The sequence below is a fragment of the Chrysemys picta genome, chromosome 5 (assembly GCF_011386835.1).
Source record: "Chrysemys picta bellii isolate R12L10 chromosome 5, ASM1138683v2, whole genome shotgun sequence".
NCBI lineage: Eukaryota > Metazoa > Chordata > Testudines > Emydidae > Chrysemys > Chrysemys picta.
The window spans coordinates 21,232,939-21,246,831 of NC_088795.1; the positions used below are offsets into that span (position 1 = coordinate 21,232,939).

At 42.1% G+C, this 13,893-nt stretch overlaps 1 protein-coding gene across 1 annotated transcript in view; it reads left to right on the forward strand.

The window, feature by feature from the left end:
* The first annotated feature begins 583 nt into the window (after positions 1–583).
* Positions 584–13,893, forward strand: part of HPGDS (hematopoietic prostaglandin D synthase) — a 65,343-nt gene continuing 52,033 nt past the window's right edge. The window contains exon 1 of the mRNA XM_005278460.5: positions 584–674. The gene's annotated coding sequence lies outside the window, so the exon portion shown is untranslated. The remainder of the gene's footprint in view (positions 675–13,893) is intronic.

Below are 13,893 nucleotides of genomic sequence, written 5' to 3' on the forward strand. Positions count from 1 at the left end.
GAGGTGTCATTAGTATTTAAAAACTACTTGGCATTCCTGTAGTGCTTTTAATCTAAGGATCTGAAAGCAATTTTATAAACACTAAGCTGTATACCACCACCTCCCCCTCTGGTAAGGTATTGTTATTGCATCCAGGTTACAAAGGGATAAACTGAGGCACAGTGAAGCTGAAATGACTTGTCTACGGTCACAGCACAAGCCTATGGCAAGTTTAGGCTAGTGGGTTGCCAGACCCTCAGCTGGTATAAATTAGTGTAGCTCCACTGAATCAAATGATTAATGTCAGTTAACACCAGCTGAGGATCTAGCCTTGAAACACAAGAGTCTGGTTTGGCTGAGTTCTCTGGTGCTGTTGACTTTTTTGTTGTATTATCTGACCCCATTTTTAATATTTCCTACAGTTAACCTTTAGATGGAATGGTAAGATAAGATACCAACAGAATTCATGTTTACGTGTGGTCCTTATCTGAGGAAATGACGTGTCTCTGTTATTCTGAAAATGTGTTCATGTGAGTGTGTGTAAAGAAACTGATGACTGCATAGTTTGAAGTGGGAGTGGTCTGCACATTCACACAGTGATATACACATAACCCTCCTCAACCCAGACTAGCATTCAGAGAAATTCCTGTTCCCTGAAGGAAGGATTACATTGACCAGACATTACTGCAATAGAAGTGAGTGATATCTAAGAATTGAATATGACAAAGAAACTGACTTCTCTCTTCTCTTTTCAATTTTCCTTTTCCAGTCTTATTCTCTCCCCTTTAAATACATTGCTGCTACTAGGTAGAAAGAACTATATTCTCCTGCCCTATATGGCACTTGTACAGCAAGTACTTAAAATGTATCATTTTTGCAGTTTGGGGATTATTAAACACAGAATTGAGGGACTAATCAAGCTAGCTACAGTCAGGTATAATAATTAGTTATGTGGAACAATTCCTGTATATATTAGCTTGTAAGTGTATCTCAAACATACCTGCAATATACCTGCTATTCTGCCGTTAGGCTTTTTTTGACTGCTTGTTGCGCTGAACTGCCTGGAGGTTTTGTGCTCTGTACAAACAACAAGTGCACTACGAATGAAACTAAATTCACGAACTACAGTAGGTGTCCAGAGGCAAAAAGTCAGTGCAGAAATCTGCTGAGGGAGACAGCGTCAGTTAAATGAGGAGGAACAGGGGCTATTTGTTTTGATCCATTTTGATAGTCGGGATACTTGTCTAATATGAGCTAAAGAGATACTGTAGAAGAGGCAAACACGTTCAAACAGTGAAAGAACAGGTTTGTATAGAGAGCTGCTCTCATTCTGGAATAAGTTGCTTCAAAGCTTTTTATTAAGTTAAAACAATATTCTATTATAAATAAAATCTGACCATCTATGTAACCAGTGGTTCTGGAACAGTTTGTATAGTGGGTGTGCTGAAAGCCATTTAACAAAACTTTAAGCCCTGTACATGATGGAAATCAGTTCAAGCCAGGAGGTGCTGCCACACCCACAGTATTCTTAGTTCCAGCACCCTATTCATGTAACCAGCCGAACGGCAGGGTAATATCAGAGGAATTAGACGGCTATTAAACAGTACTGAGCAGTTCCTTTGGTCTTCCCACTGGTCATTTTCTACACTATCCCCTCTCTTTTCATTCATCCAACCACACTCAAACTTTCAGACCCCTTGCAGCATTATTATGCAGAAAGACAAATAGCTAAAATAGTTTATTTTAGCTGCGTTTTTCTTCCTTTGCAATTCAGCCATTGTTATTTCAGTGTCCGAATATGCTTTTCAAAATTTTGAAATCATATTGTAAACCTTTGCCCAGACTTTTACTATTCTCCTTCTATCTGGCTCCTGCCTTCGTCCACAAATACACATGTGCACAGAATCCACCTGAGCACGTCCTCCCGTTAATAGCCACTTTCATTTAATAGCAATACCTTTACTGTGCAATTTAACACACAAAACTTTGCATGATATCTTTAGCCAGAAATATCCTGCCATTGCTTTCTGTGCTCTGTGCTTTTACATTTTGGACAACTCCACCTGTGTGCAGAGACAGCAGCCATTTTGACTTACTTGCTGAAACTTTTGCAAAAGAGTTTTGCACTGAATTCTCGTCTGGAGATTTTACTTTTGTTCCTTCTTAATCTAAAGTAAAAAACACCTACATGCTGAAAATATGCAGTTGCTCTTTGTGTACAGAAAAAACAACACTTAAAAATAGGCTTTCATCTCAAATACGCTATATGGGGACGAGGAGTTTTTCAAACTACACACAGAGTAGAAAACACATTCAAAGTGGTTCTGTACAATTAGTTTAGTTTCATATTCCCAGGGAAAATATGACTAGTTTAAGGTTCATGCTATTCAGTTTATTATCAGATAGTAGTTATATATATCAATAGAGCCATAGCTTGTCATTTAGTTTCTTATATACATATATATTTACAAGAGGCTTCACTCACTGAGGTGATTCAGTAGAAGTGGAGACTTCCTTCCAGTTGAATTATCCTCTTTTCATTGCATGGATTTGCTAGATAGCCATCATTCTTACCTTTTGGTTGTGTTGTTCAACGAGGAGAAATTATTTCATACAATAGGTCTGAGCTATGTGGGAGTAGAACCTGAATACCTGCTTCTACACTTTGCAACACCAACACTCTTTTGCTACTGCTAGTCCAATTCCTGCCATGTTTTTGCAGAAGTCTCAGTACAGGAAAGGGAATTTGGGGGGAAAGGAGACATTAAGTATAATCTCATGTTCTTTGTAGTTTACTATGTGAACGTTTTCGAATTCCACTGATGCGAAATCTCCTTAAAAATTTGCATTTCGTAGATTTTAGATTTTTTGTCTCAAAACCCAAGTCAGTACATCATAGGGTGACAAGAAATGGAACCGAGTGGTGTAATTTTTCTAGCTTGCACTGGGAGCAAAGACATCAGGAGCGTGTGGCACAATGTTCTTGGCTGCAGTTTGGTAGTCATATATCCCTACTGAGCAGATAAGGGTGGGGGAGTACAGTAATTAGATGTAATACAAGCTATCCTTACTTTAAAATGCCCTGGAATTAAAGCATCACTGGGAAGTAATTACATTTAATAGAAAAAATGGTTTCTATAAAGATGGACAAGATCTTCAGCTGGTATGCCTTCAGTAGAGCTATGTTGATTTACACTAGCTAAGGATCTGGCCTCTAATGCATATATCATTTCAAAGTGGCAAATATTCTGCATCCTATAAACATTGTACCAGATAACCCAGGTGATTTTTTTCTAGTTTAATTATATATATATATATTTTAGATCCCACATAATCGTTACATACAATATAATATTAATCAAAACAATGTAACTTACAGAGCCAGTAGGTCCAGGCTCTCTAGGAACCTTACGCAACAAACAGAAAATATTTGATCAAGGAGAAATGGTACCCTAAGCCCTAGAAAATGAAAAAAGCCTTTCATATTGTCACTTTATATAAACAGCTACAATCCATGACACTGCAGTGCAAAGGTCACACAGTAAGGCATTTTGAAATGGCCCAGTGAAAACAAATGGGCATTGGAAATATCTCCGTTACAACCCTCTGAAGTCCAAAGCACCAGCCCCTCTGACCTGAAAGGGGAAAACAGATGGCAGACAGAAACAATTGGTAACAATTAGAATAGCTTTGGACCTCTCTCTGTTTAATAATTACTAATAGAAAAGAGCAAATCAATATTTGGATATTAACAGAATATCAGAGTATTAATGTTGTATGAAAACAGTAACCATTAGGCTGTGGGTGTGCTGAGACCACTGCCTATCATACTGATCAATACCATTTCATTGTTACCTTGTACTCGCCGGTCTGTTGTCTCTTGTCTTATCCTTAGACTATAAGCTCTTTGGGGCAGGGACTGTGGGGTCCTGGACCATGACTTGGACTCCTAGGTACTATGAATATACAGATAATAAAGAATAATTAGGTGCTTGAAGACTCTGGCCCAGTTCTTCAGCTGGAAGCATTGAAATAATGGAGCTGTACTGATTTATACCAGCTGAACATCAGGCCCAGTAATTTTTGCTCATATGAACAGGGCTAAATTGACTGCCAAATATGGGGTCAGGAATCCATTTCCTAAAATGTTTTGTCAGAGATCTTGATTTTTCTGCCTGCCTTTGTAATATTGGGCAAGGGTTATTTCCTACATGATTAACATCTTGTCCTGCCATGGGGCTGGGACATTCTTGGACCTCAGGACTGTGTGTCACCTAGGTATCAGATTTTAGAAAACATACAGCGATGTGAGAAATGCATAAAGTGCAGACTGCATGCATGCACACGGACACACACACACACGGACACACACACACACACACACACACACACACACACAAACGTGTAGCTTATTTTTACCATTCATTAAAAAACAATGTTTAAGTTTATATTGTTAGAAAAAAGATCTGAGGCCTTTCTTGTCTGCCTTAACCATTTAATCCAGCCCATTGACCTCATCTTTCTCTTGTAAATTTTTTTTAAGCTGGTTTACTGCATCTGGCTCTTCGATACCAAGGTACTTGAAAAATGGCAGAGAGATATTTGGTTTCCTTATTCCTCTTCATCCTACACACATGTGGGCTGGAAGAGAAGATCCGCTCATTTACCACAATAAGTGAAAAGATAAACACAAAATGACAGACTGCGTTAATGCAAAGGAACAAAAGGAGAGTTGAGACAATGGGCACAAATTGATTTTGGCAAGTTTACCTGCCTTGAGAAAGCCAACTAATCAGTCAGAGGAAACCAAGAAATTGCTTTTATGGGAATTAGGAATGATGCTCTTTACTATATAAAATATTCCCTCAAGAATTAAATAGACATGCATTTATCTGGAAACATACGAAATTACAAGAGGAGGAAATATTCTACAGGAATTACCGGTGCAGACAGGAATTATGATGAGTGTTTTATGCAATGATTCCACAGACAGCCATCTAGGGAGTTGAAAAAGTAAATAAATAAATAAATAAATCAGACTCAGACTTAAAGAGCAGAAGGGACCATCATGATCAAACCTCACCCATCCACTCCTGTAATAGACCCATAACCTCTGGCTGAGTTACTGAAGTCCTCAAATCATGTTACAGAGAATCTACCATTTGCACTAGTTTAAACCTGCAAGTGATTCATTCCCCACACTGTAGAGGAAGGTGGAAAAAAACCAAGGATCTCTGCCAATCTGACCCGAGGGAAAATTCCTTCCCAAGCCCAAATATGGTGATCAGTTAGACCAGGATTGGCCAACCTGAGCCTGAGAAGGAGCCAAAATTTACCAATGTACATTGCCAAAGAGCCATAGTAATATGTCAGCAGCCCCCCATCAGCTCCCCTCCCAGTGCCTTCTGCCCACTGGCAGCCCCGCCAATCAGTGCTTCCTCCTGCCTCCCCACACCTCCCGATCAGCTGTTTTGTGACATGCAAGAGGCTCTGAGGGAGAGAGGGAGGAGTGAGGGCACGGCAGGCTGAGGGGAGGGGGCAGGAAGGGGTGGAGTGGGGGCGGGGCCTGTGGCAGAGCAAAGGGTTGAGCAGTGAGCACCCCCCTGGCACATTGGAAAGTAGGTGCCTGTAGCTCCAGCCCCGGAGTCAGTGCCTGTACAAGGAGCTGCATATTAACTTTTGAAGAGCCGCATGTGACTCCGGAGCCACAGGCTGGCCACCCGAGTTGGACCCTGAGTATGTGGGCAAGACCCTCCAACCAGACACCTACCAAAGAATTCTCTGTAGTAACTCGGAGCCCTCTCCATCTAGTGTCCCATCGCCGACTGTTGGAGATATTTGTTGCTAGCAGCGGCACATCGGCTACATGCCATTGTAGGCAGTCTCATCGCACCATTCCCTTCATAAACTTACCAAGCTCAGTCTTGAAGCCAGTTAGGGTTTTTGCCCCATTTCTCCCCTTGGAAGGCTGTTGCAAAACTTCACTTCTCTGATGGTTAGAAACTGGTGTCTAATTTCAAGTCTAAACTTGTTGATGGCCAGTTTATATCCATTTGTTCTTGTCTCCATATTGACACTTAAATAACTCCTCTCCCCGTCTGGTATTTATTCCTCTGATGTATTTATAGAGAGGAATCATTTCTCCCCTCAGCCTTCGTTTGGTTAGGCTAAACAAACAAAGCTCTTTGAGTCTCCTCTAATAAGGTAGGTTTTCTATTCCTCAGATCATCCTAGTAGCCAGTCTCTGCACCTGTTCCAGTTTGAATTCATCTTTCTTAAATATGGCAGACCAGGAGCAGTGCCATGGTTTTTGCCGCCCTAGGTGGCAGCGCTCCTCCTCTGAGCATTCAGGGGGCCTGGGGTCTTCGGGGGTGGGGGTCCTTCCGCTCCGTGTCTTCGGGGCACTTCGGCAGCAGCTGCCGGAGCGAGTGAAGGACCCGCCACCAAATTTCTGCTGAAGACCCGGAGCGGAAGGACCCCCTGCCGCCGAATTTCTGCCGAGGGTGGCAAAATGCCGCCCCCAAATCCTGCCGCCCTAGGCGACCGCCTAGGGTTGCCTAGTGGAAGCGCCGGCCCTGTGGCAGACTATAACTGCACACAGTATTCCAGATGAGGTCTCACCATTACACAATGCACTGGTACTAACGGGTTTACTGTCTCCTTGCCTGATGTATCCTAAGACTGCATTAACCTTTTTCACGGACGCAACATATTGACAGCTCATAGTCATCCTGAGCTCAATCAATACATTCAGGTTTTTCTGCTCCTCTGTTGCTTTGAACCAATACATCCCCAGTTTATAGCAAAGTCTTGTTGTTAGTCCCTATGTGCATGACCTTGCACTTTGTACTATTAAATTTGATCCCATTTCTATTACTCCAGTTTTCAAGGTCATCCAGATCTTCTTGTATGATATTCCAGTCTTTCTCCATATTGGCAATACCTCCCAACTTTGTGTTATCCACAAATTTTATTAGCAAACTTTCACTTTTTGTGTCAAGGTAATTAATAAACATGTTAAATATGACTGGTACCAAGACCGATCCCAGAGGAACTCCACTAGTAACCTCCTTCCAGCCTGACAGTTCACCTTTCAGTATGACCTGTTGTAGTCTCTCCTTTAACCAGCTCCTTATCCACCTTTCAATTCTTATATTGATTTCCATCGTCTCCAATTTAACTAATAATTTCCCATGTGGAACTCTATCAAACGTCTTACTGAAATCCAGGTAGATTAGAACTACTACATGTCCTTGGCCTAAAAAATCAGTTATATTCTCAAAGAAGGAGATCAGGCTGGTCTGGCACAATCTACCTTTTGTAAAACCATACTGTAGATCATCCCAATTACTGTTTACCTCTATGTCCTTAATTACTCTCTCTCTCTCAAACTTTGTTTTAAGATCTCCCCTTCTTAAAAATAGGAACTATAATAGCAATTCTCCAGTCAGATGGTATGCCCCCTCCCAAGTTTACAGATAAATTAAAAATCCTTGCTATTGGTCTTGCCATTTCATGTGCCAGTTCCTTTAATATTCGTGGATGGAGATTATCTGGGCCTCCCGATTTAATCCCATTAAGCTGTTTGACTTTGATTGCCACCTCAGATGTGTTATTATCCTAGCACCTAAGAACCCTAGTCAAGGACCAGGACCCCACTGTGCTCGGCACTATACCAACATTGATGGTCCCTGCCCAAAAGAGTTTACAATCTAAGTATAAGACAAAAGACAACTGATGGATAGGCAGGCAGACTGATGGGGAAGTACAGTCAGACAATATTGGTCATCAATAAGAATTTAATCAATTGAGAAACTGCCTTAGTCATTTCCTTCTGCGTACTTTCTATGACCTCTTGTTGCCTTTTTTTGATAGTGAGAATCTTGAATATAGAAGTAGCTTATTTATCTATTTAGTGCTCTTGGCCTAACAGATTATCTGGGGTGCTGCACAAAAGTATTTAAAACAAAATTTTCACTGGGGCCAGCCAATAGCCAGCCAACAAAATTGTACAACCCCAGAAGGAAGGACTGGGATCAAAAGAAAACCAAAACTTTCACAGACATTCCAGCCCAAAATGAAAAGCTTTGCACTGAACCTGAGCTGTAAAGGAAAAAAAATGAAGCTTCAAGAGATCCCAACACAACATTATGGTCCAAGACATTAACAGCAGTACATAGCACCAGCCAACCCCCTCCCCAGGTTTCAGAGTCTGGGCTACACCCCAAGCCTAAACATCCACACTGCTATTTTTAGCCCCACATCACGGGCTCTGAGACTTACTGCGACAGAGTGCTGTTCCCCCCCCCCTTTTATATAGCTTCTATATAGCCCTTTTCATTCACAGATCTCAAAGCACTTCACAAAGGTGGTCAGTAGCGCTGTCCTCATTTTACAGATGGGGAAACTGAGGCACAGAGTTGATGTGACTTGCCCAAGATCACCCAGCAGGCCTGTGGCAGAGTTGAGAATAGCAGCCAGTTCTCCTGAGTCCCCATCCAGTGCTCTACAAGGCCCAGGGCCAGCTCTAACTTTTTTACCGCCCCAAGAACACCCCCCCCCCCAGCGCCACACTGCCCTGCCGAAACACCACCCCCCGAGCGCCGCGCCAAGCCACCGAAACAAAAACAATCCACCCCCCTGAGTGCTGCCCCGCCGAACCAAAAAAAAAAAAAAAAACCCAAAAAAACCCCAAGCACCCCCCGCCACCGCAAGATTGGCCGCCCCTTACAAGGTGCCGCCCCAAGCACGTGCTTGGTCAGCTGGTGCCTGGAGCTGGCCCTGACTAGGCCACCCTGCCTGAATTATTTTTACATAGTGTTCTGTCTGTGCATAGTACTAAATCTGAATGGTTAGGGTTGATTTTTTTAAATGCACATGATGGTGTATGTGAAATGGAAAGCTACATTTGTTGTCTGGGGCTTATTTAAGGTTTTCCAAGTTTTTTGCTGAATCAGCTGCAAAATGCACAAATCGCCACTAGGTCTGTGTCTCCAAATCACTGCTTATATTATCACTGCTCTGAAATGTTCTATGAAGGGATGCCAGATATAATCTATCAGGTTAGTGTTATATAAAATCATATGCAGATATACAAGACAGACTTGTGCAAGCTCGAAGCAGCTGTTTCTCCACAATAGGCTTAGTTTATATGGTCTTCCCATCTGGAGTAGAATAGAAAGGCAATTCATCTTGAGTCTAGCCCAGACTTTGTGAGACATTTACTAGTCAGAATTATACTTTGATGTAAGCCCATGTCTTCTTGCTCTATTGTATAAAGAGCTCAGTGGAGAAGGCTGGATTTGTATCAAAATGTGATTATGGATTTTAAGTTGGGCAATAACTCCCATCTGCTGGGAAAACAGCTACAAATTCATCCATCATTTGTACTAGCGAGACAATGAGTAATGTTGCTGTAGTCTAAAAGCTGCCTACCCCATTCAGCTATTGCTCTATTCAAGTGAAATACTTGAGTATCATTTGATGTCAATGGGGTTGTACACGTATTGTTGAGGGCATAATCTGGCTTGCAGTATGTTTACTATGGGTGGTGATGACAATCACAATGAAGATTTTGGGGGAATTTTTCTTTTGGGTCAATATTTTCTAGTTTTTCATCAAAAAAGGATTATTTTTTGGTAAAAAATTTCAGTTCTTAGGTGTTTTAGTTTTCAAAAGCTGAATATTTTTATGGAGAATCAAAAAAAAATTAACCAACATTTTTTTTCCAAACCATTTTTTTTCTATTTTATTTAAGCAAACTCCAATATTTTGTGTCTGTGGAGCAAGTTTTCATAGAATCATAGAATATCAGGGTTGGCAAGGACCTCAGGAGGTCATCTAGTCCAACCCCCTGCTCAAAGCAGGACCAATCCCCAGACAGATTTTAGCCCCAGATCCCTAAATGGCCTCCTCAAGGATTGAACTCACAAGGTCTTTGAGGGAGATTCTCCACTCTCTTAGCTTTGCCCCTGGAGTGCTTGCTCCCGCTCTGCTATCTTTAAGGGAGCAGAGGGGTCTGACTCATGCCTGCTCTGCTCTCCTCTCTTAATTAATGCAGGATTTTGGATGTGGAGTTGCTAGATCCTGCTTCCCCTCTCCCCCAGTTCCCTGCCAGCTGCAAAGTAATGATGCTGACCCACTTCTTCCCACAGCTTCCACATACTAATTCTGATCACCCCTTGCTGTTACTATTAGGGGGCCTTAGGTGGCTCCCTATCAGATATCAAAGTCAGAAATGGGGGAGTCTTATTCCTGGTTTGGGAGGGGGAATCCCTCTGGCTTTCCCTCCCAAAAAACACACCATGCTAGGCAATTACTAACTGTCTAACCCTTCCATTTTTTTCCCTGAAAAAAGTGGAAGTCAGCCATCCTTTAACAATATTACTTACACTTGAATAATGCAGACAGCAGGTTGTATCAAGTGCTATATTATCGTACTAAGACATTCCTTTTATAGGGTAAAGTCACCAAACTAAATTCAGCCCAGGCAGGCTTCTTCGCAGTTGCAAAGTCATGACAGACTCAGCCCCAGTCACATGGTTGCTTCTACAATCACAGATTACTTACAGTCACAGCAAGATTGTCCTTTCCCACTTAACTCATTACACCCACCCACATGCCCCAGATTCTCACAACAGATGCAGCTCTGTAAGAAGTACATTGTATGTCACTTCTAAGCTTAAATACAGTCTTCAGTAAGAATCATTCCTTAATCAGGGAAAACAGCAGACTAGCTGCCTCCCTGCAGAGAGATGTTTCAGTCATCATTAGAAAGGGAGAACTTGAACAATACACCTCTGCTTGTTGTTTACAATAATTCAGGCAGGTCTTGTATGCCCTGCTTTTATCCTAAATCTCCAGAATCTGCATGTTTATTATTTCACAAAATCTAAAGAGCAAAACCTGATTAACTGAGAGGGAAGTGATTTCTAAAACTGAGAGGGAGGAGGCTGTTGTTTTAACCTCTCAGCTCCTTCAATTAAATGGCTCAGAAACTTCCAAATCCAAAGGAGACCTCCAGTAAAACACAGCAAAACAAGACAAGATATTCCTAATATTTCTAAGGTAAAATTAAGCAAGAACACCCTCCCCAGGAGCGGCGCCAGAGTTTTTGACACCCTAGGCGGCAGCGCTCCTCCTCTGAGCATTCGGCAGTGGGGGTCCTTCCACTCCGTGTCTTCGGGGCATTTCAGCGGCGGGTCCCGGAGCGAGTGAAGGACCCGCTGCCGAATTTCTGCCGAGGACAGCAAAATGCTGTCCCCCAAATCCTGCCGCCCTAGGTGACCGCCTAGGGTTGCCTAGTGGAAACACCGGCCCTGACCCTCCCCTCTCCCGGGTGGCTGGAAAAAACTTTCAGTCCACCTTTATATCACATAAAGAAGCAAAAAAGGGCACCAGCCCAGTGTTTTGCCATTTCACAGGTAGATTTAATATAATTGGCTAAGGAGACTTTCCCTTTAACATTTTACAAATTCTGTCTGCAAAGATTGACAAAAAAAATTGTGGCTCCCCATCCCCCTGCATGTAAGCTTCCCTTCTCTCCCGCTTCTTATACTGAATTGGGAACCTAAAACCAGCTCCCATTTCACTTTCCTAGCATAAACATTAACAATTTGCGGCACAGTGACTGGACTGGGGAAGGGAAGTGAGAGTTTCCCTTTGAAACCACATTGCTAGCATGACATAGTGCTGCTACATGATGTTTCAAGCTGATGGACTATTGGACGTCCCTTAACATGATGACCCTTCTGAGGCACTTGGACATTATGGTACAGAGCACCATATAAGGAGATATAATATTAGCTGTCTGTAAGTTACCTATGTTGCCTCCTTCTGTTGTTATCCACCTGCTGCTAGACATGAACTGATTACAAGTAACTGATAGCGGGAGTAGTGGACCAGTTTTTAAAACCTATTTCACAGAGCCTGCTTTTGAGGTGGTAGAAATTTTTGAAAAATCAGCATCGAGGCCCTTTTGATGGGAAGAATCCCAAGATCCCAACAGGAAAAAAAAATCTGGATGAATCAGTGAACCTTCAGACACCAACTGTACAAAGCCTATCACACAGATAAGGCAACATCCCCAATGCAAACTTTGTAAGAACATTAATTCTTGGTTAGAAGGAAAATTTGCAGAACTCCAGACTTGAAAAGTCAGCATGACATGAACAGCTTCTTTAAACAACTGAAGTCTGTCTACAGGCCAGAAAAGCCGGATGTGTTCCACTCACTTGACAGTTGAGTGAAAAGAATACTTTGATGGTGTTCTAAAACTACTGCCAATCGTCCTTCCAAAGTAAATGGACAACATACCACTAGTATAAACAATTCAGGCATTAGCCTAATTGTAAACAAAGTTGGCCATCAGCTCACTAATCATCACTCCACAGGCTTTAGAAGTGCACCTTCTTACTTCTCTCATTATGGATGATGTACATTCTTCAGCAGTTCTTGGCTTCCCTCTTATACCACAACAAACAATATCAAAGATGCAGTCAGACCTTGAGATATAAACAAAAAGTCACAGATCAACACATGGAAATTAAAAAGTGACCTTCTGATATGTCAACTACTGATAAACCTCTGTCAGTGTATACAATTCGCATCAAATGTGTACCATCCTAAAGGGTTGTCTTCACTTGCATGTGGGAGTTACTTATTTGCCACTTAAATTCAAGGTACTTAACATGTTTGCAAAGACTTGTGCGGACACTCCCCACATGTGTTCCGGGATACACACAGGTATAGAGCAAAATGTTTGGAGTAAAGTATATACCGTCAATAAGCGCATACAGTTAACGTCATTTACTGTAAAACCCGGGATCAACAGCTTTCCTTGCTGCTATTGCTCATTCCGATGAACAATGTCAAGGAACTCTACGGTATGTTGTTTTCCGATAGCCGTAGTGAATTATGCTCTGTTACTATAATTGCCACTGTTCAGGGACAGATGTGCCTTTGATCCCCACTCTCCTTCTCATCCTTGGCTCCGCTTTCCAGTGACAGGCCCAATGCTGGCACTTCTCTCAGAGTAGAATCCCATGATTCATCCCACTTTTAGATTGGGTCTCAGTGCTACAGCCCCCATGTTTAACCAATCATGATCCCTCAGCAGATCGAGCTAGGTTTGGATTCCCTTTGGGACCTGTAATCAGTAGATAAATGCAAGGACTTGGAACAGCTTCTTCAAAACACAGTATTATATCTTTATCCGTAGGAACAAAGCAATCAGAGAGAAAGGTTACAACAGCACAAGGGCAACATGCATATCAGTCTTACCTAACCACTTAGGCACACCAACACCTAGGAATGAAGTATATTCTGCTTCCCACAAGACAATCTCCTTCTCATCTTCAGGTCTGAATCTTTTAATCCCTCCAAAACTGTTTTCATTTCCTCCTTTTGGCTTTTGTCCCTTGGGTTACCAGCCATCCTGGGGATCAGAGCATGGTAGGGGCTAAGCCCTCCAAGGAGAACTCTGGCAAAAAGCAGCGTGGAATCACTGACTTGGACAGGATGGATTCGCCATATATTTACTAAGTCAAGAATTTCAGCTTCAGTATTTCAGCCACGGCCTTCACATCATGAAAAATATGGAGGTGATCCTGAGCAGCCTAGCAAACTGCATCTTGTCACTAGAATTAAAAGTGAGAATAGTGAGTGCAGTACCGACAACTGGGTTATTTGGAGCCACTGACTTTGGTTCCTGCATATGTGCAAAACCACCTGAGACTGACTTAACCCTAGTTTTCCTTTAGCAATTAATACCATACCCATCCAACAGAGGTATACAATCTTCATCAAACTAATACAGATAGCTCCCATATTCTTCACAATAATAAATGAAAGATTTTGCCAACCTGCACCTCTCCTACTCCTGTGGTGAACATGAAACTGTAACTAAAAGCTCCC